We start from the raw sequence: 21667 nt of genomic DNA on the forward strand, positions 1-21667 counted from the left end.
ATGCAGGGAGCCATTGGTGAATGTGTCTCGCGTATTACAAGGTACCAACCTGAAAATCCAAGAAACCTGTGTCCACCTCTGTAATACATTTACATGGTCTGCTCAACCGATGCTCGACAAAGTGCCAGCTGGGAATCTACTTTGTTCAACAGCTTTACTGTTCAGCGGATTGACTTTCAGCAAGATTTCCAGCTTTTGTCAGTTTATAGGTCTTGAGTTCCTTGCTAAAACTCAATACTATAAATACCAAAAGGAATTCTTATTCCCTGCCATTAGTCATGCTTGGAATGTTGAACAGATGTCAATGGACAGGACATTCTCTGGCAAACGTTTCTGGCTAGCTGGCGACGGACAGTGTGACAGTCCAGGATTTTCTGCAAAGTACTGCACTTACCACTTTCAAGACATGACAAGTAATACAATTGTGAGTTCTGTCGTGGTGCAATCCAAGGCAATGCCAATAGACGTGATAGCCACCGACAGGCACGTTTCTATAGCGAAGGCCATGCAAGAGCGGTTTTCACAAATTCAGCCTCAATTTTATGTATGGCACATTGCTAAATCAATCAATCAAAAAATGTACAGCTGTTGGGAAAAAGAATGGTTTGGAAAACCTTATAAAACAGTGTCAGTCCATCAGCAACCATCTTTGGTGGAGTTCCAAAACTTGTGATGGATCTGTGGAAATTCTACTTGAGAAATGGCGTTCATTGATGCACCATTGTTCCAAGGTACATGCATGGACAGAAAACCAACATTTCCACAAAGGTGCAAATGGACCGTTGGCGAGGGAGGAGGAACGGAAGAAGAAGTGGTTGGTGCCATGTTCACCTCCACACAAAGCACTTGAAAAGATTGTGAACGATAAAACGCTTTCCAAGGACTTGAAGGGACTCACGGATTTCGGTCACACTGGAAATTTGGAGGTGTTCTATAATATGTGTCTAAAGTACAGGCCCAAAAGGTTGCACTTCAGCATAGACGGTATGGGGGCGAGAACAAGCCATACTTGCCCATAACATAGGTAGGGATCAAGCAAGAACTTCAGGAAAATTGGGGGTGGCACGTTACTACAAGGCCTTTACAAAACAAAGCAATCAATGAGTGGCCAAGCAACATGCGAGGAAATGGATTTTGAATTTGTCAAAGATCTGACATTGACTTTGTTGGCAATGCATACTCATGGACTGGAAGCTGATTTTGTTTCCAGGACCCATACAATGCGACAAAACATTGCAAACAAGCCTTTTCCTCCAAAATCAAAAAAAAGTGTAGGTCTAGATTCAAATGATTTGTAGCTCTCTGTAAAATGCGTTCACATTCACATCTGGATGTGTTATCAATGCAAATCATTAATGCCAATATCAGCCCTTCAGAGAGATTTTCTTCTCAGGTAGCTTCTAACCTGCATCCACTATCTATGCGATTGTATGTGTAGCTTTCTCCTTCCAACCAATTGATCTCCTCTACCCATGCTTGAGCATGTTTGTGTTCTTTGAGGCAGCAAATGTGAGTTCCCTGTCTATTCTGGGTTACATGTACCTTTTACATACAGTCATGCATCAATACTGCAGGCTGCATACCTTCCTGGATGATATTGGTAAAAAGTCTCCTGTATCTATGCTAGAACAGAAGTAACCCCTTTGTAGACTGATAATGCTGGCCTTCAAATGGATGGCTCTGCCATGCCACCCAGGTATGCTCAGCCTTCTGACACACACAGTGTGTCACGCACAGTGTCTGAACATGCACCATTCATTGGTAAGACAGTGTACATAACAGAATTAAATAGGGGGTGGAAGGCTACAATTATTTTTGTTGCTCATCCGTCTATTGATTGCAGTGTGTGTAAACTAGGATCATCTCTTCATGCAGCTAATGCTAAGGTCTATCCAACTCACACAAGTTACATTGCAAATGTAGACTTGTTAACGTGGCATAACATATCTTTAGATGGATGTTTCAAGCTGTCCTTCCTGTTCTGAAACATTGTCCAGCCTCAATGCCTTTTTTTTCTTCACGCATTCTTTGCCGAAATCGAAAGCTAAACATCTAAGCCTTTGAATAGGAAAAGTGCCTTATTATAATTTGGTCTTGAATGCTAGGCAGCAATTCCTCGAAGTTGTGGGCAATAGAAAAAAAAAAGATAACTTTAACCATATTGAGAGCGGACATAAACCGCTAAGTTAGTGTGAAAGTGCGTGATACATCGTACAGACCGGTTGCTCGTGGAATTTCAAGAAATTATGTAAATTCAAGTTTACATTACATTTTTATTGGGATTAAAAATTAGTAATGTGCTGCAGCGCTGTATGCATAATAATTGACGGTGGGGTAAACGTCTGTGTGCACTGTGATCGCTTTTCGAACAGTAATCTTGCAAGCTTCATTACAATGACATCTGTCCGGGGTTCAAGCTGAATGGTTTCTATGTTTGTTCTTAGTTTTCTCCATGTGGTTCTCCATCCCATTGGGAGCTATACCTACTTTACAGCGCGCAAATTGTATGCTACTCGTGATCTCAAGTAGTACACCTTTTTTTCATTTGTTTGTTAAATATTGGTTGTGTTGTGCTTATGACTAGGTTTTCGAACAGTTATGAGGTATACAGTAACTTGTTATATTAAAATGACGAACGGCTACTGAAATGTATTTTTATTGTGTTTTGTTCGCAGATACTTTGTACCGTACTGCCCGTGCCATAGCTTCCAGGTGCCAGCAGACGGCTTTTGGAATCAACACTTGAGGATTCCCATGAGCAGTGTTTGATCAGCGTTATGTGGGACGATCGATGTGGCCCTATATGTCAATTTGCATTTCTGGCAATAAGAAGCAACATGTCAGCATTCACGATGTAGGAACGCAGAGAAGCGAGAGCGTTCGGCTTTGAAACTGCAAAAAAGAAATGTCTTCTCCCACAGAGAGCACCAAGAGCGGTCATTGAATTGTTTTGTTTGTGTGCCATATGGCAAGACAAGCACACAAAAGGACCAAGAACATTGAAGGTTCATCGTAATCTGCGTAGCTCGAGAGTAATGCAATCGTTGTTAGAGCTAACTAACCTACAAAATATATTATTTTTACGTTTTCTGATTTAATAATTTCTTCTGAACATTCTTTGAAAAATAAAAGCACTTGCAACATTGCAGACTATTGTTGATGTATTATTGAACAGAAGACAGAGAAGGTGTGCTCTGTGTGAGGAGGTCTGTGTTTATCTTGTGTTTATCTTCCTGGTTCTGCAGGTTTGGGTAATGACGTGGCACATTGGGCTACGCTGCCCAGGAACTTAATGAAAACATGTGGAGCATATCATTGGGACAAGTGATGTCAGCTTCAGGGGCGGGTGTTTTGATTTATTGCTGCGAGTGCACTTGAACTTAGGGCGATTGATCGACGGATAAGATTATCACAAGATGGCCGCCCCAACACGTTGTTTTCACATGTGTAAAAGTGTGGGAAACTAAGATAAGATGCATAGGAACATTTTTTACAAGTGATCAGCGTATGCTTATAACAACTTGCCCGAACAATCGGGACAATAACATTTTTTGGGCGCACTATTCCTTTAAATGGATAGGGGGGTTTTCTATGAGCAATTAGTTGAGTTATCTTTTTAGTCAAATGTGGTCAGGGTCTACCCAGTGTTGCCCCTATCCACTAATGGAAAGGGATTAAGGGAGGTAACTCCCCACACAATTGATAGCTTTGAGATGTATCTTCTTACATGGGAGATTACTGTTCTTAGCTCAGGAGGCCAGCTAGATTTCAGACACTCTTGCAAGAATAGGCAGACAGCTCACACCTCTTGGCTCTATTCACAACAAGGTCCCTCCAGACAGATTTTAGACCTCTCTCTCAGATGGGGCTACCAGCTTCCAGGCAACGGTCCCTAGCAAGTGTCCCAGGACCTCCTGTCTATCTGCTCTCCTGGGTGTCAGTCTTCCTTCTGTCAGATCTCTTTTGTTGTCAGTTTTCTCTCCTCTCTTTTTCCCTTCAGTCTCTCTGTCCCTTTAGATTGAAAACTGATATTATATAGTGCTGACAACACTCACATATTATGAATATTCCCACGCTTTGGATTTGACATCTCTCTCCCACTACTCCACCCACTGCCAGCTGATAGGACAAGAAGTTTAGAGGTCTGTATTATGGATAATGGGGAAGGAATAAGAGGCATAATTTCAAAATGACATGTTTTTGCATTTTGCTTTTTACACAAAATCTCACTATATCGCAACTACCTTCATTTTTCAGATAACTGCATGAACATATATATTTGTTAATTCTACATTTTATGGCGAATAGGGGAATACTCATTTTATTTCGGCACCACCTTCCTGGGAGGAACTATAATTTTTCACAATTTTCTCCTGAGCAAAATAGTGAAAAATATGCCACTCCACTATTCAAACATTAGTTTTGCATTCTATCAGTTCACAAACTTTCAAATTCCTCTGAATTATGAGAAGGTCGGGATCATGGTTTACTTCCTAACTCAAATTCTATACATCTCAATAATATTAAGAGACACACAGAACTGACGGCATTCTGTGATCTTTAATATGAGTCCTGGATGAGCTCACTGCGATGCATGATTCTGTTTTTTATTCAATAAAAGGGAGTCCAATGTTAATCAATGCATACATATGGAAGGTCGTAGTTTCATATTCCCAACGAACCCCCTCATGAGTTTAATTTCTCCCTGGTCACATGACACAGACACGTGCCTGGCTCATGTTATTCTACTCTGCCATTAAGTATCTTCAAAGGTCTCTGTTTGAAGCTAATGCACAGTTAATGTGGAGACCTGACCATAAAGGTCATTTCTAGTGGTCATTGTATTTGTACTATCCACAATTCTAATCTACTATTTATATTTCTTTGTATTTTAAGCTGAAAACCAGACTTGCTTTTCATGGTGAACCTCAGCCAAAGGTCGAGATAGATTTCACAGTTCCAGATACACGGCAGTTCAGTGGGGGAAGCAGCAGCAGCCAGCTCTAACAGAATAGCATTTTAAATTGAAAAGAGGTGTTTACATGTAACATTTTATCTGATGGTTGAAAAGACATGAGGGTTCTCTTGAGTTGTCCCCACATAGGCTATTATTCAACATGAGAAACCAGTGTCCATTGTAAAACAGAGTAGGCCTTTCCATTTAAATGTCAGTATATTTGTGGAGAGTTTCTTTCTCCGTATCAAATGAAGTATGTCACTTGGCTTCAGTTTTTAAATGTAAAGCACAATTCCTCCGTTTCATTTTTCAATTGCACAGCATTGCAATGCATCTTTTCCCATGTGTTACTGCTGTTGTTTTGAATCTGTCAAAGTGTGCCTTTTCCCAGTTTACATTAAGTCAGCAACTGCAGGACCATATATCTTTTTAGAATCCATTGGACACATTTAGCAATATTACAGTTCAGAGGCACACTCTCCTTCAACTGAGTGCCTTTCCATTTTGAAAAAGTTGAGGGAGGCCCATTTTCATTCCCTCACTAGGCCTCATGTTGGAAAAGGAGTGTTTTGAACTGGCATGTATATTCCAATAGGTATCAACATCACCCACCTTCATTCTTATAATGGGGCCTTCCATGGCCTCTCAATCTCTGTCACTCTGGGGCTTTATTTTCACCTCACAACACAGACTCCAGTTTCCCCTGGTTCTGGACTTATCCTATCCCTCTACCCTCACTAACAAACCCTCTCCTCTTTCTTTCAGAGCCACATGAGCGCCTGGAGACTGTCCATGGGTGGTACCGGTGCACAGTATAATTCAACATTACATTTATGGGTAGATAGCTGGTTACTTAAACAAGCACTATAACAAGCAGCCGGCGGCGAATTGCATCTGTCACTAACACACAAAACCCAGATTTGATTAACCCTTCTCAATCCTTCCCTCGCACACACTTACCTTTAATGTAACAGGCACCGGCATGGAGGTCACTTGCAAGATTAAAAGTTCTAACCTCAAGTTGGTTACAGGCACGCAACGTTAATCACTAAGCACAGACAGCACTCAACAGAAGCAAACATCAGCTGACTGCGAGTCCAGCTTTGTTGCAAAATGAAATATGACAGGAAGGGATGATAAATGGAACAGGTTTGTTGTCCACCATGTTGGAACAGAGAGCTCTACCATACCAAGCTCATTGGTAGCTGAGACTGTGCTCATACAAGACAAGACAATTATTGACTGCAACCATTGAGTCCAGTCTCTGAATCTAAGAGAAGTGGGCAGTGGTACAACGGGGGGGGAGGTGTATAGTGAACTGATTGCAAATTTGGTGCATAGAAACCGTGGCAGCCTTACATCCAAGAAGGATGGATGACCGTGGAGTTTGATTTAAACTGCTGTTTGTAAATCAATGTGAATTGACTGGAATGATATTTTGAAGCAACCTGGAGCTGCTAGGGTCTTATTTTGGTGATGGATTATCTTCTTTTTTTTCTGGGCCATCATGGTCCTTCCTTGGTTGGTTCTAAGATCTTAGGGACACTAGGTAATGCCTTTAGGGGCGTGTGGAGTTCTACGTACATCCCAATACCTTCTCTCCCCCTTTCCTTCACTTTCTCTACAGTTATTCTGTTTTTCTTTTGTTTTTTTTCTTTCACTTTTGTAACCTTATGTAATCTGGCAGTTTACCCTTTGCGCCCTGTACCACTCGGGCACTTTGACTGCCTGGTGGCCTTCTTGGAGGTCTCCGGACAGCCAAACGCCATCTGTGGCTGCAGCGTGCGGTGGGTCCACTTTTTCTAATATTTCATATGACGTTTACTGATGCAAGTAGATAAAGGATCATTGATGTGAAGTATATTCGGGGGTTTACAGGGGCCGCAGGATGTACCGTCTTCCTGAGGACTCGCTGTGCTTTGTCACCTGCGGCATTCGGGACACTATAAGAATTTTGGGCTGAAGTAGGCTTTGTTTGTTTTTGTTGAATGGTATATCCCTATGGTATTTTCTTGGGACAAGCTCACCAAGGGATGGTGCATAGCGGTCTATGTTTGGGTTCATACCCATCTAATATTTTTGCTTTATACTGATGTATTCTGAAGTTTTGAAGTGTGAGCTAATATAACTCCAGACGGCACCATTTGGCACCTCCTACAACAAAGATGAGAGACATGAATGGCTCTCTATACCAGACTATACCTCTTGCCAGCTTGTGGGCAATAACGGTAGGCAACTGCACTTGAGTAGCAAGAGCTGTGTTGAGCACAGCAGTGTATGCCTTTTCAGGTAAAGCATGTTCCCTTCTTCTTTTTCCCTCTTTGTGATCATGCGAAATAGTCATTAGTTTAGTAGTGACTGATGAACGAGTCAGGGCTGCCTGTCTGAGTTTGTGTTCTGTTGTTTTTTCAGACACGAGCCATAGGAGATGGTCCCTCAGCATTAGCCTGCATCAGCTGACAAAGATGGCTTCTAGAACTGGCATGTCATAAGGCACTTAGGCATTGAAAGTGGAAGAAAGACAGAGGACTGGTACTCCAGTCTGGATTGAGTTGTTAGAATTACATTTTTGACAGCATTGAGGTAACAGAGTGTTTCTTTTACTACACAGGCGACACTATTGTTTAAATTCTTTAGATAGAAGCTAATCTTTTGAATTAATTAATTACTTTTCTTTTTCTTTTTCTACTAGCTACACTTATCTCTATAGGCTTGCTTCCCGTCATGCCAGTAGAGAGTGGCGCTGATATAGTGACTTTTGGTGAATCTGTGTTGGAGCTGAAGTAAGTTGTGTGAGGTCTGTGAGAAAGAAAGCAAATGTGTGTCTCTGTTAATAGTACACACCAATGTGGTTGACTAATTATGTGCTACCTTTATTTAAATGTACAGATTGAAGAGGGTACTTTCCTGAAGATGGCACTCAAGTCCTGAAACACGTATGATTGGTTCTAATCTAAAACTCTCATTTGTTGAATTCATTTGAACTGTTATGTTTAAATATTGTTTTGAAGTTAAAAAGGTGATAGGGTTTAGTAAACTGAGATTTAATTACTACGACTTACCGTGTTTTTCGTTTCTATTTTGGAGGGTGTAATTACTGACTGTAACTCCGCCAAACCCACCGGCGCTATTAGCGCCGGATCACGGGTTTGGCGGATCTGGAAATCCCCATTCCCCACTGAGCCTATTCGGGAATGCCCCATTCCCCATTGGGCTCAATGGGGAAATTTCACACTCTTACCGCAGGCGCATTTCCTGCCGGCGGTATGAGCGCAAAATTTCAGCGGATTTCCGCCCAGCTAGCAGCTGGGAGAAAATCAGCGGAAGCCATGATCTGGCGGACCCTTAAATGCAGCGGTAATAGCGCTACCACCGCATTTAAGGTTTACTGCCAGACTCGTGATGAGGCATGTGGGCACACATATTAGTATATTAAGTTCTGTGAAGGGCTTGGAGTCACCCTTCTTTCTACTACCAGCACCTCATAAGATTATTTGTACATATCTAATTGGTTTAAAAGAGTAAGTTACAAGAGAGTGAGTGTGCATTCCCCATTTTCTGTTTAGTGATACAACAGTGGCCAGTCCAATGCAGAGGCTGACCTTTTATTTCAGGGACCAAGTCCCCATTCACATTCTGAAATAAACTCCCACTGATGTATAAGGCGAGCCTAGCAATTTGTGCTTTTCATTGAAACAATTGAGACTGATATACACAATTCCCATCGCCTCCAAAACAAGCCGTTTTGGCTTTTGTGTAGGTATGGGAAAGGCATTTGTAGGGCACTGCCATAGTGGTATAAACTGGGCATCGATGGTAGCAGCTGCAAAATGGTGAGAGTACCTGGGCACCCGATAGCAGTGCCTGGTAAATGCCTATCTAATACCTATACACAAGCCAAAATTGTTGGCTTTACCCATGCTTGTTTTTAAGCATGACTTCAGTGCTGGGACACCACTACTGCTTATAATCCAAGTGGCGGGAGGCACTCTTGGTTGAGAAATGTTTTACACCAGTAACACATTTATAACTGCAGTTAGAACCTCTGAAATTGTAGTGTGAACCTAATTTGATGCATTATCCTACACTGCTGGCCACATTCAAATGAGGCGGTCGGATCGGATTTTTGGCTGAATTTAAGGCAGGGATATAATCAAAGCTGCTCTAAAGTCGCCAAGCGCACAAATTACTGCAGCAGTCAGCTCTGACATCTGCTGGCCAGGCAAATGCTTATCGACTGCAACAAATCCAATGAAATGGATGCCAAAGGAGAGACAGGCTTCGGGTGCATGGAGAAGCTGACATGATCGCCACAGCCATAGGCGTGCAGAAACAAGGCACCCAGCCAAGAACAAGTGGAGATGGAAAGTTCCAGTTACCAAGACAATGAACCACCTGCTGAAATTCAGTCTAAATCCCCATAATTACAGGCAATAGAGCTTCATTTCATGGTATCAACACACGTGACCTAGCCGAACAGGACAATCCCCATTCGAGAGAGGCAGATGAAGAGGACTGTTCCCATCAAACCAGAGGGGGAAAAGTTACAGGTATTGCCCACAAACTGCTAACTGAATGCACTCTCCCAGGCTTAGGTGATCAAATATGGCAACATTAGGGAACACTTCGCACCTCCATGTTCATTCCCATTGCCTTGAAAAGGTACACTCAGTCTGGTAACTGTCCAGGGTCCCAGGGATGCGAGGACACATTCTCCCCAATCCAGATTCACTTTTCACGTGGGGATATAATTTGTTGCAAGGGCCAATGGTCTCTCTGTGACTCTGCAACATTGTAGATCAATACTAGTAGAGGTGATCCTAGGAGGAGCCACTAGGTATGGCTATCCAGTTGTAGAATTAACCCATATAACTTCTATATGTAGCTCACCCAAACTGACCAATATACATGTGTGATAGGCTTCTGGGATGGAACCTGCATTTGTGACGTCACACCGGGATAAAACCGGGTGACACATGCTTACAAGACAAGAGCTCTGGAAGATACTTGTGTTTCTGGTGTGTTCCCTGTCATTTTGTTTGCTTATAAAAGATGGGCCTCATTACAATGATGATACATTGTAATTACAATATCATTCTTGTGGATACATGTGTGGTTGGACACTGATATCAATATATAATCTTCATAGACCAAATTTTGGCAATGTATATATTATCACTGGCCCTGAAGAAGGACAACTGAGTCCGAAATGCATAGGCCTATGATGTGACGTGTCTGCCAATATGAATCAATCAGTAAATAATTAAATTTGAGCAACCAGTCAATTTCACTTTTGAATAAACCTTCTCGACGTAAGCAAGATATTATTATACAAACGTAGAAGAAAATTATATACCACTATAGTGGAATTTAGGGTGTGCAGCCCACACCGCTGGCTTCACGGCCAAGGTCTCTTCTCCCTCATTACAAGTATGGAGGTAAGTGGTAAAATCGGCAGTAACTCCGTTATCGCCAAATTTACCACTAGGCCAAATTTCGAGTTGTCAATAAATTGGCGGTAATTCCACCGACAGAATTACCTCCAGTGGAATTACCCCCAGCGGTATATCCATCAAGAATCAGCAGAAACAGCACCAAAAAACAAAAACCCATTAACACCACATTACAAGTAAAAAACTGTGGAATTTTCTCCAAAAATCAGAGGACAATCTGCCAAAAACATAGCACAGTTACCTCCCCAAAAAAAGGTGGAGGTAAATGCATACAGGTGTTGCAAATCAAGGCCCAGGTGCACCAGAACCATTCAGGAGGAGTATGAAAGACCCACACCCACCCCCAACACATATCCAAGTAACATGCAGCCACAAGCAGACGTAGATTACGTGTTCCACATCTTGATACTCTGCATATAGCTAAAGCAGCTTGCTGGACCACAACAGGGTAGGAGACAGACACAGCAAAGGTGCAGGAGACCCATGCTGCAGAGGGCACCCATACCACATGTCTGCCCATCCCCATGGACACTCATGGACAGCCAATGAGTCACCCTATGATATGATAGGTTATTTATAACACGCTTAATACCCAGAGGTTTCTAAGCACGGACCCGGGGATCGAACCTGTGGTGGTACGTGTCGTCTTGCTTCCAAGGCAAGCGCGTTGCCCCTGGGCTATCCTCCCGAGGTCCTATACCGATTGGACCATTGCACCATCGCCAAACTGCTCACCCTGACACAGGCAGAACTGCAGAGTGCCTTTGCCAGTGGTCGAAGTGGGCGGGAGCGGTCGGGAGCGGTGCTCCTCTACTTCTTTTAATTAAGTTTTACCGTTCCCATACTTTTATTTTAAAAAGAAACAGTTCCGGAGCGGTTTCGTTTTAAAATAAAAGTGTAGGAAGAAGTTGAAATTTGCACTTTCAGTGCACTGCACAGGACGTTACCATAAAGAGCAGGAACATGTGTTTGGGGGTGTGTATTGTGCATGGGAGAGGGTGTGGCGATGAGGTCTGTGGGGAGCGGTGCAGGCCAGTAGGGAACATAGTTCCACTACTTCTTTTCGTACACTTCGATCACTGGCCATTGCCACCAGAACAGCCAGTCCTCACCCCACACCCCTGTTGAAGCTGGTGGCAGTCCTACATTTCTGTGGTACCGGTGCATTTCAACACACAGTTGGGACACTGCATGCGATGTCACAGCCCACCTTCTACAAGGTTCTGGACCAAGTCCTGGATGCCCTAGTGAGGCATGCACATCTGCACATCTCCATACCCATCACCCAACCACAGGTGCATGCAGCCAAGGCAGGATTCTATAACATTGCCCATTTCCCCAACACCATTGCGGCATTGGATTGCACCCATGTGGTATTGGTACCCCCTAGGCAACAGAACAGGCATACCACAACAGGGAACAATACCATTTGATTAATGTGCAGATGACCTGCAATGTCCACCTCACTATCAGCTATGTGCCCGATATGCCAGGGCCACACATGGCTAAATGCTTCTGCGCAACAGCACTCTACCTGCGTACATGGAGAGGCACAGAGGACAGCACACCTGGTTTGTGGTTAAGTAGCACTCAGACCGACTGCCAAAATCAATGACACATACTGGTGTACATAAGCAGTAGTAAAGTGAATGAACTACAAGTCCCATGATGCAACAACATGAATCCACAGAACAGGCCAAGCACCCTCACTGACCCACCCCAGGACACAGACATGAACCATGTGATAACACAGGGCATCGAGACATGCAAGGCAGCATCACACAATCAGGGCTACGTACAATCCATTTAAGCATTGCTATGGACCCTACCTGGCGTACTGCAACACCATCGTTGACCAGTGCATTGACAATGTCATAGAAGGGCCAGATAGCCCATGACTGCCGACTCCCACGACGTGAATGACTGCAGGTGAACCATGTAGCCCACGTCTCATCAACCTTGATGCCTACAAGGTGCACTGTGCCCAATCACTGAGTCATGCACATAGGGGTATACACGTCAGGAACATTACCTTGTTCCTCCAGCCCACCCTGGCCATGTGCCACACAGTCCATTTATGTTTTGCAGGTGATGCTGGATACCCGCAGTTGCCTAATGACCCCTGTGAGAAACCCTGCTACTCCACCGGAGATAGAATATAATGAGGCGCAGAGGAGGACCAGGTCATGCATTGAGCGGACATTTGTTCTGCTGAAATCAAGGTTGAGGTGCCTACACCACAGAGGCGGTGCACTCATGTACAGCCCCAAAAAAAGTTGGCAAAATAGCAGTGGTCTGCGCCATGCGGCACAACATGTGCATATGTAGGAATATTGAATTTCCTGCAGATGAGGACAATGACCCCCTTGGCTCTGGTGAGGAAGACGAGGTGGAGTGAAAAGGGCACCGCAGGACATTCCTAGGGATGTAAGGGAAGGTTGGACGGTCCGCCAGGAGCTCATGGACGAATTTCTTTGACTATGGAAGCATGCCGCCCATACTGCAATGATTGCATTTAAATTGCATTGATGAAAACCCTCAAACTGATCACGATTCAAGTGTGTTTATTTCTGGCAACCAGGAAGCCCCAGCCCCAACACCAACTCCCACCCCCAACACCAACAACAAGGATGTGGACAATTGTTCAGCTAGCTCCCGCACCCTCTGGCTTGTCAGGCACAGGCTTGCATGGCAGGTCACTGTGCTCCTGCAGAGACGGTCAATGGACTTGCTCAACCTTCTCGAGGCCCCCTGGATGCAATCACGCATGGACTCTGAATGCCCCAACTGTTCCTGAGTCATGGTGTGCACCTACGTCTGCCTCTATTCCATCCGGTCCAGATGTTCCCAGATGGCCTGCAAGGTGGGTGCTGGGACACGCTCCGGGGAATGTGCATGGCCATGTGGTGCATCCCGTGCCGGAGTATGGGTATGATGATACTGTTCGTCTGAGGATGTTTCCTGTTGGTACACAAGTGCACGGTGGGATGAGCGTGGTGACAGAGTTGTGTGGAGTGGTGACAGGCTGCGCAGGGGTGAGGACTTAGGCGAGAACTGGCAGACAGGTGAATGAGCCTGGACTGATGGACTGTGTATGGCCTCTTTCTGCGCTTTTGATGCAGAAGCCACAGCCTGTTGGCCCTGCAGGCCATCGTCAGCAACCATGCACATGCCTTCGTCTGCAGACTCCACAGTGTGGTGGTTTGCACAGTTGCTGGTGTGTCTGCCTGCACATTTGGGGCCTGTTGGGGCATTGTGCCTGTGTCCTTTGCTGGAGCAGACAAAGCTGTTGGCGTCACAATGGCAGGGTGCCTTTTCTTGGGTGCCATGCTGCTGTTCCAAGCCCTATCCTGTCCAGGTCTGGGGGGCCACCTGATGGTGCTGGTGTGGTTGACGGTCAGGGCTGATGGGATGCCTCCTGGGTGTCCTGAGTGCCTGTTGGGAGACATGGACATGTGCATGAGTACATTGTATACATTGTGCATGGCAAGTCAACATTCAAACTGTCACTTGTATTTTGCCCTCACAGTGTGCTGAGCCGGCAGGGGGTATTGGATCATTTGACTGGCAGTGTTGGGTTAGCAGGCGTTGTATCAGGGTGTCAATGTGGTTGACGTGCGGTGACTTGCATGTGCACTCACTACAGAGCAGGGACTGATTGTTACAATGGGTACCAGTGCACATGGCCATCGGGTCCTGTCGATGCATTGTATGCATGTGGTGCTGTCAGCTGATTTGTTATTGAATACTGTGCAGCATGTGTCAACTGTCAGTCATCGTGTTGATGTGTGGTACTTTGCAGTTTCTGGGCTCGTTGGGCTGATACACATGCCAATTGGTGATCAGGGTTGGTTATGTACACGGTCAATGCTGTGTTGACTGTGCATTGGTGGGCGGTGTGCGGGTAAGGGGTAGTTGTGTGTTGCATTGTGGGTGTGCATTGTTCCTTCCATCTTGTCATGCCATGGTGGTGCTTGCCTGTCTCATCCCCTCCCCATCCTGCTTCGTCCACATGTGTGGGGTGTCATAGCTTCAGTGACTCTTGTAGTTGTGGCCCGCTGTCTAACATGGACACTTCATTCATAGTTGCCTTTGCTGTTGTATGCATGCATGGCAGTCACAGCATTAGTGCATGCCTACATGGTTCGACACCTATGGGGCCCTCTTACCCTCATCCACTCAGCTACTCAACCTGGCTGCTGGCTCCGATTTCTACAGTGCACTCGCCATCTATATCAGCCATGTGTAAAATATCGCTCACCATCTCCACCCATGGTGCAAGTTGGAGGGGGTCCACACTGCTGCCACCAGTGGCTGCCGTCTCCCTTGAGATCAGACTCCTCACCCTGGCCATTGGGTTCTTCTACCGTTTCTTCATTTCTTCTGCCTCCCATTGCACGTAACCCATTGTATGGCATATGACAGCAATATCTGTCATAGGGTGGCAGTGCCACCGCAAATACTAGCAATACCTCGGTTTAGATGGCAATAGCTGTCAAATGCTGAATGTCTTGGAACAGTGTCTGTTCAAACGCCACAAGGCCTGTCTTTTCCGGTGCCTGGTACAGTGTGTTTTTATAAGGCTGTCCATGTTTTATTTGTATTTTTTTAGTTGCAACTTGATTCTCTAACGATTGCTGTTTGGAAACAAAAACCTCTATTTAGCAGTGAATTGCTGAGGGATTTGCAGTCCAGAGGTGGGGCGGTGAAGGCACATCTGTCCGCTGAGCAGAATACTAGGCCTCATGCTGGGAAGGCCCTGCTGGTACCTGGCGCAAGTACAGACATTGACTCGCCCTCCAGTGTGTGGCTGCTGTTAAGGTCTAGTTTATATCCAGCTGCTCTTGATTTGAACACCTTTCAGAAGAAATTGGCACATAGGTCGACTTTCTGAAGGTGCCCAACTGGCAATTGTGGATTTCTCCACCCTGGCAATTTGCTGCGCTTTGTGTTTTCGCATTCTCGCGCCCAATTTAGATTTGCTTCAGTCTGTGTCTTTGTTTGCAAGCCCGTTCATACCCTTCCAAGGACTATTCCAGCTTGGCATGGGTGCCACGGCTGAATGGTCGTTTATCGCGAAATTGGAATCATTACAAAAAGCGATGCCGGCTTCTAGAGACGAGGCGTGTACCCACCCCTTCGGGGAGGAAATGATGCCTTTTACTCGAGGCAGCAATTGGGCACCTTGTGCTTATCTTGCTGTGCAGGGGGCACACTGCCTCTGCTGCCTGGAAATTGCTAGCAGAAAGAACTCGTGTTGCCCTGAAAAGCTGGCCAAACAGAATGTGTGCTAGCCCAACAAAGGCGTCTTTTCATGATTGTGTTGCCCTTTTTGCATCTTTTGAAACAAACATGTCCTTGAATTCGCCATGGAGATCGGAACTGGGGAGCCGTAGTAGAGGGGTGTGAAAGTGTGTCTTGAGGTCTGGAAATTAAGGTAGGCAAGTGGATCAGGTGAAAGTAGTTTCATTATAGAGACAGATGTGGGAGACACACCTGTCTCACAAAAGGTAACCAGATGTGCTTATGGGAGTCTCTCTACTGGCACGAACACGGCCCATTGACCTGTTCTTGGGTGGATGGCCCCAGGGAGAGTCTCAACCAAGTCTTTAGCTCACTGTTCTTTTCACAGAGGAGAAATATCCCTGCATATCAGTCTTTGTCCTGCCCTAGGGCAGTCCAGCACCGAAATGTTCGGCATTTCTCCTCTGAGCAAGAGTACCAACAGCAACCCCATTCACGTGTTTCAGCCTTGCTGGGCCTTATCAGTGAGGTGGAGCTGTGCCTCTCTGAGAACAGTGAGCAAGGGGTCCACGTCTGGATTCCCCTGGTAACTTAGGGTGAGACCCAAAGTTACTTAATATGCAAAACAGAGAAGAATTGCCTAGCATTTCGGTGCTGGACTGCCCCTGGGCAGGACAAAGTCTGATATGCAGGGTCATTTCTCTTCTGTGAAAGGGACAGTGAGCTAAAGACTTGGTAGAGTCTCTCCCAGGGGCCATCCACCCAAGAACAGGTCAATGGGCTGTGTTCGTGCTGGTAGAGAGACTCCCAGACCCCTATTTGATTTGCAGATGTGCTTATAGGCCCTGATTTAGAAAGTGTTTTTTCATGGGATTTTCCCATTCAAAAACGCTTTTGTAAATCAGGCCCATAGACTCCTAATAAACTGCCCACCAGAAAGAGCCCCCCATTTCATGAAGCTAGGCATGTGCTCTTGGTGGAATGGCGTGCAAGGTCGCTGTGTGCTCGTTTCTAATGCACACTATTGGCTGGTGGGGAGAAGGTAGGTGGGATGGAGCTGGGCTGCTGCTGATCCAGGGAGAAGTGGGAATTGATGTGAGGGAACGAGGAGTGGGGGTAGGTGGGAATGTGGTGGTGGGATAGGAGTTGGGTGGGATCTCCCTGAAGGTGACAATTCAGTAAGGAAGGCGATCGAGGAGTGAGGGTAGCAGGGACAGGGAAACGTGGCTTTTTTCTTCAAGACGCAATTAACATTTTTGAAAAGTATGTCAAACTATTGCCATTCTCGATCACAAGATGGCGACAAGTAATTACATTCCCATAGATTTGTGGCAATGTCGCAGCAGGACGTTTGGTCGTGATCGATTTGGCGCGGGACGTTTTGGCGTGGCCGGCAGGGGGCAGGGATGTTTCGGCCTGTAACATGCATGAGTTACAGGTGCAGGTTCATAAATAAATGAGCAGGACGTTCAGCTGCACCAAAAGAGTGCACAGACCACAGCAATTTCACCTATCAAGAGGGGCAGCAGGTGCAAGTGGATCTTGGTCACCTGGCCTATGGCCTGCCCACCTTCCTAACCCTGCCTCTTCCTTCGTGCTCTTAACTCTTAGATCAAGGGCATCTGTCGCCCAGGCTTCCGAAGCGAAGGGCATTCGAAGAAAAGGGCAATTTCTGTTTGGACCAGGAGGATCCAGGGCCCGAACTCCTGCTCAGACAGCAGGTAAGCATGCACCAACATGTGTTTACTCCCTCTGTACCCACAGGCCATCCCCAACCCTCTGGTCCCCCGTGATGTTCCTGTGTGCCCCCCTTCTCGCACACAGGTGTTGCCTGTTTTGCTTGATTCTTCTACCCTGCTCCCCCTCCCCCTCTCCGGCCTACTTTTACACGAGTCTGTCCTGATACATTTTGATTTCACCATCACCGTCTTGTGGCCAATGCTGGATTAGACTTTTATGGACTTCATTGATTCACGGTGTGCGTCACCCTTTCTCATGGTGGCCCTGAATCATGCTGTTCCCATCTTCATATTGTAACCAGGCTGGCAACATTATGGGCTTCATTACGAATTGAGCGCAAAGGGATACCGGACACCGGTAAGGACACCGGTGCCGGTAATCCCTTTGCGCCCTATTCCGAGTTCCCTTAGCGGGTCCCTTCCTTAACGCCTGTTTTTTCCAGGCGTTAAGGACGGGACCCGTTAAGGGACTTTAGAGCTAATAACGGTACCGAAATTTGCAGTACCGTTATTAGCGCCTTCCCCCTTTCCATGGAGCCCTATGGGGGCTTCAATGGGAATGGGGAATGGCTTTTTCAATTTGGACTTACCAGTCCCTTCAAGGTCGTAATAGACCGGTAAGTCCCCATTGAACGAGAGCGGACTCGGTACAGGTATTGGAGGTAGTCATGGCACTAATAGCGCCATGATTACCTCCAAACTCGGAATGAGGCCCTATGTGTTACTACTGACTTGTGCAATTGTATTCGCTCTCCCCTCTTGCTTCTCCACTCTTTTTGACTGCTCACTCTCTGTTCTCTCCTCCTCTCCCTTTTCCTATCTCCTCACCTCCTCCCCTTACTTTCTTCTATGCACTTACCCTATCAGAATTGTCCCTGGAACTAGTATGATAGCAACCTTGCCTGTCTCCTCCCCTTTCCCTTTAGTTGTCCCACCCCCCCCCCCTCCAGCACTATATGAAATGTCGTCAGGCCTAGTACGATAGTCGCCTGTCTGTTTCCATTTCCTTCCCACTCTCCCCCTCCCTTCCTTATCTATGTCTTCACTCTTGCACTATCTGAAATGTCGTCAGGCCGTGTACAATAGTTAATTTCACATCCTTAGTGTTCATGGCCTGTAAGAATGTCATTGTATTTTCCCTTGTTCCCTTCCTTGCCTAGAAGCGCTTTGAAACACATTGTGTATAGGCACTATATAAATAAACTATCATATCATAAACTATCGTAACTGCAACTGGCCACATTAACAACAAACACTGAACATTGCTTCACACAAATCCAAGTCCCAAATCTTAATTGCACTCTGGGTGGGTCTATCAAACAGATACTCACAGAAACAAACACCCAACCATGCAACCATAAATAATGAAGTCAGCCAGTGAACACAGCACACCAGAAATTAACAGTGAAAATGCTTTATTACTAAAATAAATATATGCCAGCACCAATGCAATAACACAAGGGAATACACTGACATGCCAAGGGAACAATAGACATATTCGATGAACACAATGAAAATGGAAGTATGCACAGGAAAGGATTGATCAAAACGGAGATACAAGAGAGCCAGAAGACGGCTCATTTCACCATGAGTAGAAAAACAATGCATGGCAGTGCCCTCATGCCAGGTATTAGGAATCCCCCTCGCCTGCTCAACATCCCAAAGAAATACCGGTCAGAATGAACAGTGCCACCCGTGGTGCAATCCCAGCTCACAGAAAATAGTACACATATGACCTACATCACACTGCCTCGAGCCACTGCACAGCTAAAGCCACCACGTTATTTCTTTGAAGATTTAGGTAGCAGCATGAGCTGGGAGAGGTGGGCCAGGGGCGGCAACTTGCTAACTCACCAGTGCACATTGTATGTTCATGGGGGGAGGCACGGAGTTACAGGAAGTGCCACGAACACAGAACAGTGACATGCTACACAGACAGCAAATACATACAGAAGAACCATCTCAAAAAGGAGCTTGCTCAAACATTTGATAGAAGACAACATCACACCGAAAAACAGAACCCCGCAACCATGTCAGCAGGGATGAAATTGCCCCCTACGCCATGTCATAATGCAACAGCCTCACTGCAATGAGTCTCTACGTCTGTCCTTAGTGACCTAGTTCCTCCAGGAGACGCCACCCACCCCAGGGATCCTGGATGATCTCCCACACCATGCTCGTTCTACAACTAAGCGCTGAATCTATCACCCCACAGAACACTTTAACACGTTTGCTGGGGAATGGGTGCAAACCTTTGGTTTTCAGAAAGGGGGCAGAAAAGCCCTCCCAAATATGAACAACAAACCTAGTGAGGAGCCCGCCAACTCCTGTAAGATTTGTGGGACTTGTCCCCAAGAACGTTTTTAAATAATAGGTTGCAATGTAGGGGATGTAGAAAGCGAGCCTAAAGGAGTGGTGTCTGTTCGTAGTGCAACACACTGAAAATAAAAGCGTCTTGGTTAATCAGTTGGCAGGAGTAGTCCAATCTAACAGAGTGTACCTAATGTTCAAACTGGATTACTTCTCGCAAATGGAACACATTGGCCCTCATTACGACCCAGGCGGTAAGCGGAAAACGATGCCGGTAAATGAATACCGGCATCATTTTCCGCTAGGTCCGATTATGACCCGCGAAAGTGCAATTAGCGACATCGTAGTTTACGGTGCCGCAAACAGCACCAAGGTCGCGCGCGCGACCCACTATGCCGTAAATACCGGCATGGTGCAAAGCTACGCAGATCACAAACCAAGCGGACATGCCCCTAACGCCATCGCCAAGGCCGTTAAGTACCTTACCGCCATGGCGCTAATTCCGCCATTGCGTACCAACCGTAAATGGCCATGTGCAGTGTTCCCAGCTGCCACAGGTGCACAGAATCAGCACAGGTGGAGGCAATACAGACTCTCCCAGTGCAAAAAGAGCACACCCCACCCCTTCCAGCCCCAGTCACACTCCACAATGATACCAATAGGACTAGAAATGTTGGGGCTGGAGGACCTGATAGCAATGCGAGTGCTACAACTGCAACAACAACAACAACAACAACAACAACAGGCTGCACAGAGGAGACGCAGGAGGAGAAGGAGGGCAAGGCAGGGCCAGCAAGCCCCACCAGCACAGCCAGTGGCACCATGCAGGCAGCCCCCAATCCCACGCATCAGAGCCAGTCCATTCAACCTCACCGCAGAGCAGATCCACACCCTGTACCGACTGGACCGGGACACCATCACCAACATTGTGCACATGATACACAACGACATTGTCAGCATGATAGAAACACCCACCGCCATCCCGCCCCTACTGAAGGTAGTGTCCGTGCTCCACTTCCTGGCCACAGGCACCTACCAGCACACAGTGGGCCACTTGCATGGCATATCCCAACCATTATTCTCACGTACACTGATCCAAGTGCTCGATGCCCTCCTCAAGCACACAGACGACCACATCTCATTGCCACGGTCTGCCCAGGAGATTGCCAACACCAAAGTGGGTTTCCATGCACTAGCTGGCATACCTGGTTGCATTGGTGCCATCGACTGCACCCATGTTGAATTGGTGGTCCCACATGCAATGGAGGTACCATACCGCAACCGTAAACTATTTCACTCAATCAACGTGCAAATGGTCTGCGACTCCAACAGGATCTTCACACATTGTTGTGCCCGATTCCCCGGATTAACCCATGATTCAATGGTCCTTCGGAACTCCACAATACCACGCTACATGGAGCGACATGCAGGCCCAAGATCCTGCCTACTCGGTGAGTCTAATGTCATGAGCATGGAAATGCGAAGTGTGTAGGTGATCGACGTACCAATGCATATTTCACCTGGCAGAAAGGGGGGGGGGGAATGATGCATACGTCACATGGCTGCGACTAGCAGTAGCCAGATCATACCCTGAGGCAGCACTCACGTCATCTGACAACTGTATACATGATGTCTGATCTAATCAGCCCTAACATGTGAATGAAAGTGTACCCCAACCATGACACAACCATCTGCAAGTGCATTGTACGAAATGTGACCACATTGACTCCAAAGGAACGCACCTACATGCACGTCACCAAACACCATCAACTGAAAGGGCTGTCCCCCATAACTGCGCACAAAGGAGGCACATGTCGGACAGGAACATCAATGCACCACTACACAGACAGCAAGACCCACAAACTGTCCCCATTGACACCAGTATTGTTCCCTGGGGTCATAATGAGCCAGACAGCAATGTTGCAATCATGTGAGCTTTGACCTCACAGGACACGTGCCAGGTC

This window comes from Ambystoma mexicanum, chromosome 11 (assembly GCF_040938575.1).
Source record: "Ambystoma mexicanum isolate Mex_15411 chromosome 11, UKY_AmexF1_1, whole genome shotgun sequence".
Classification (NCBI taxonomy): Eukaryota; Metazoa; Chordata; class Amphibia; order Caudata; family Ambystomatidae; genus Ambystoma; species Ambystoma mexicanum.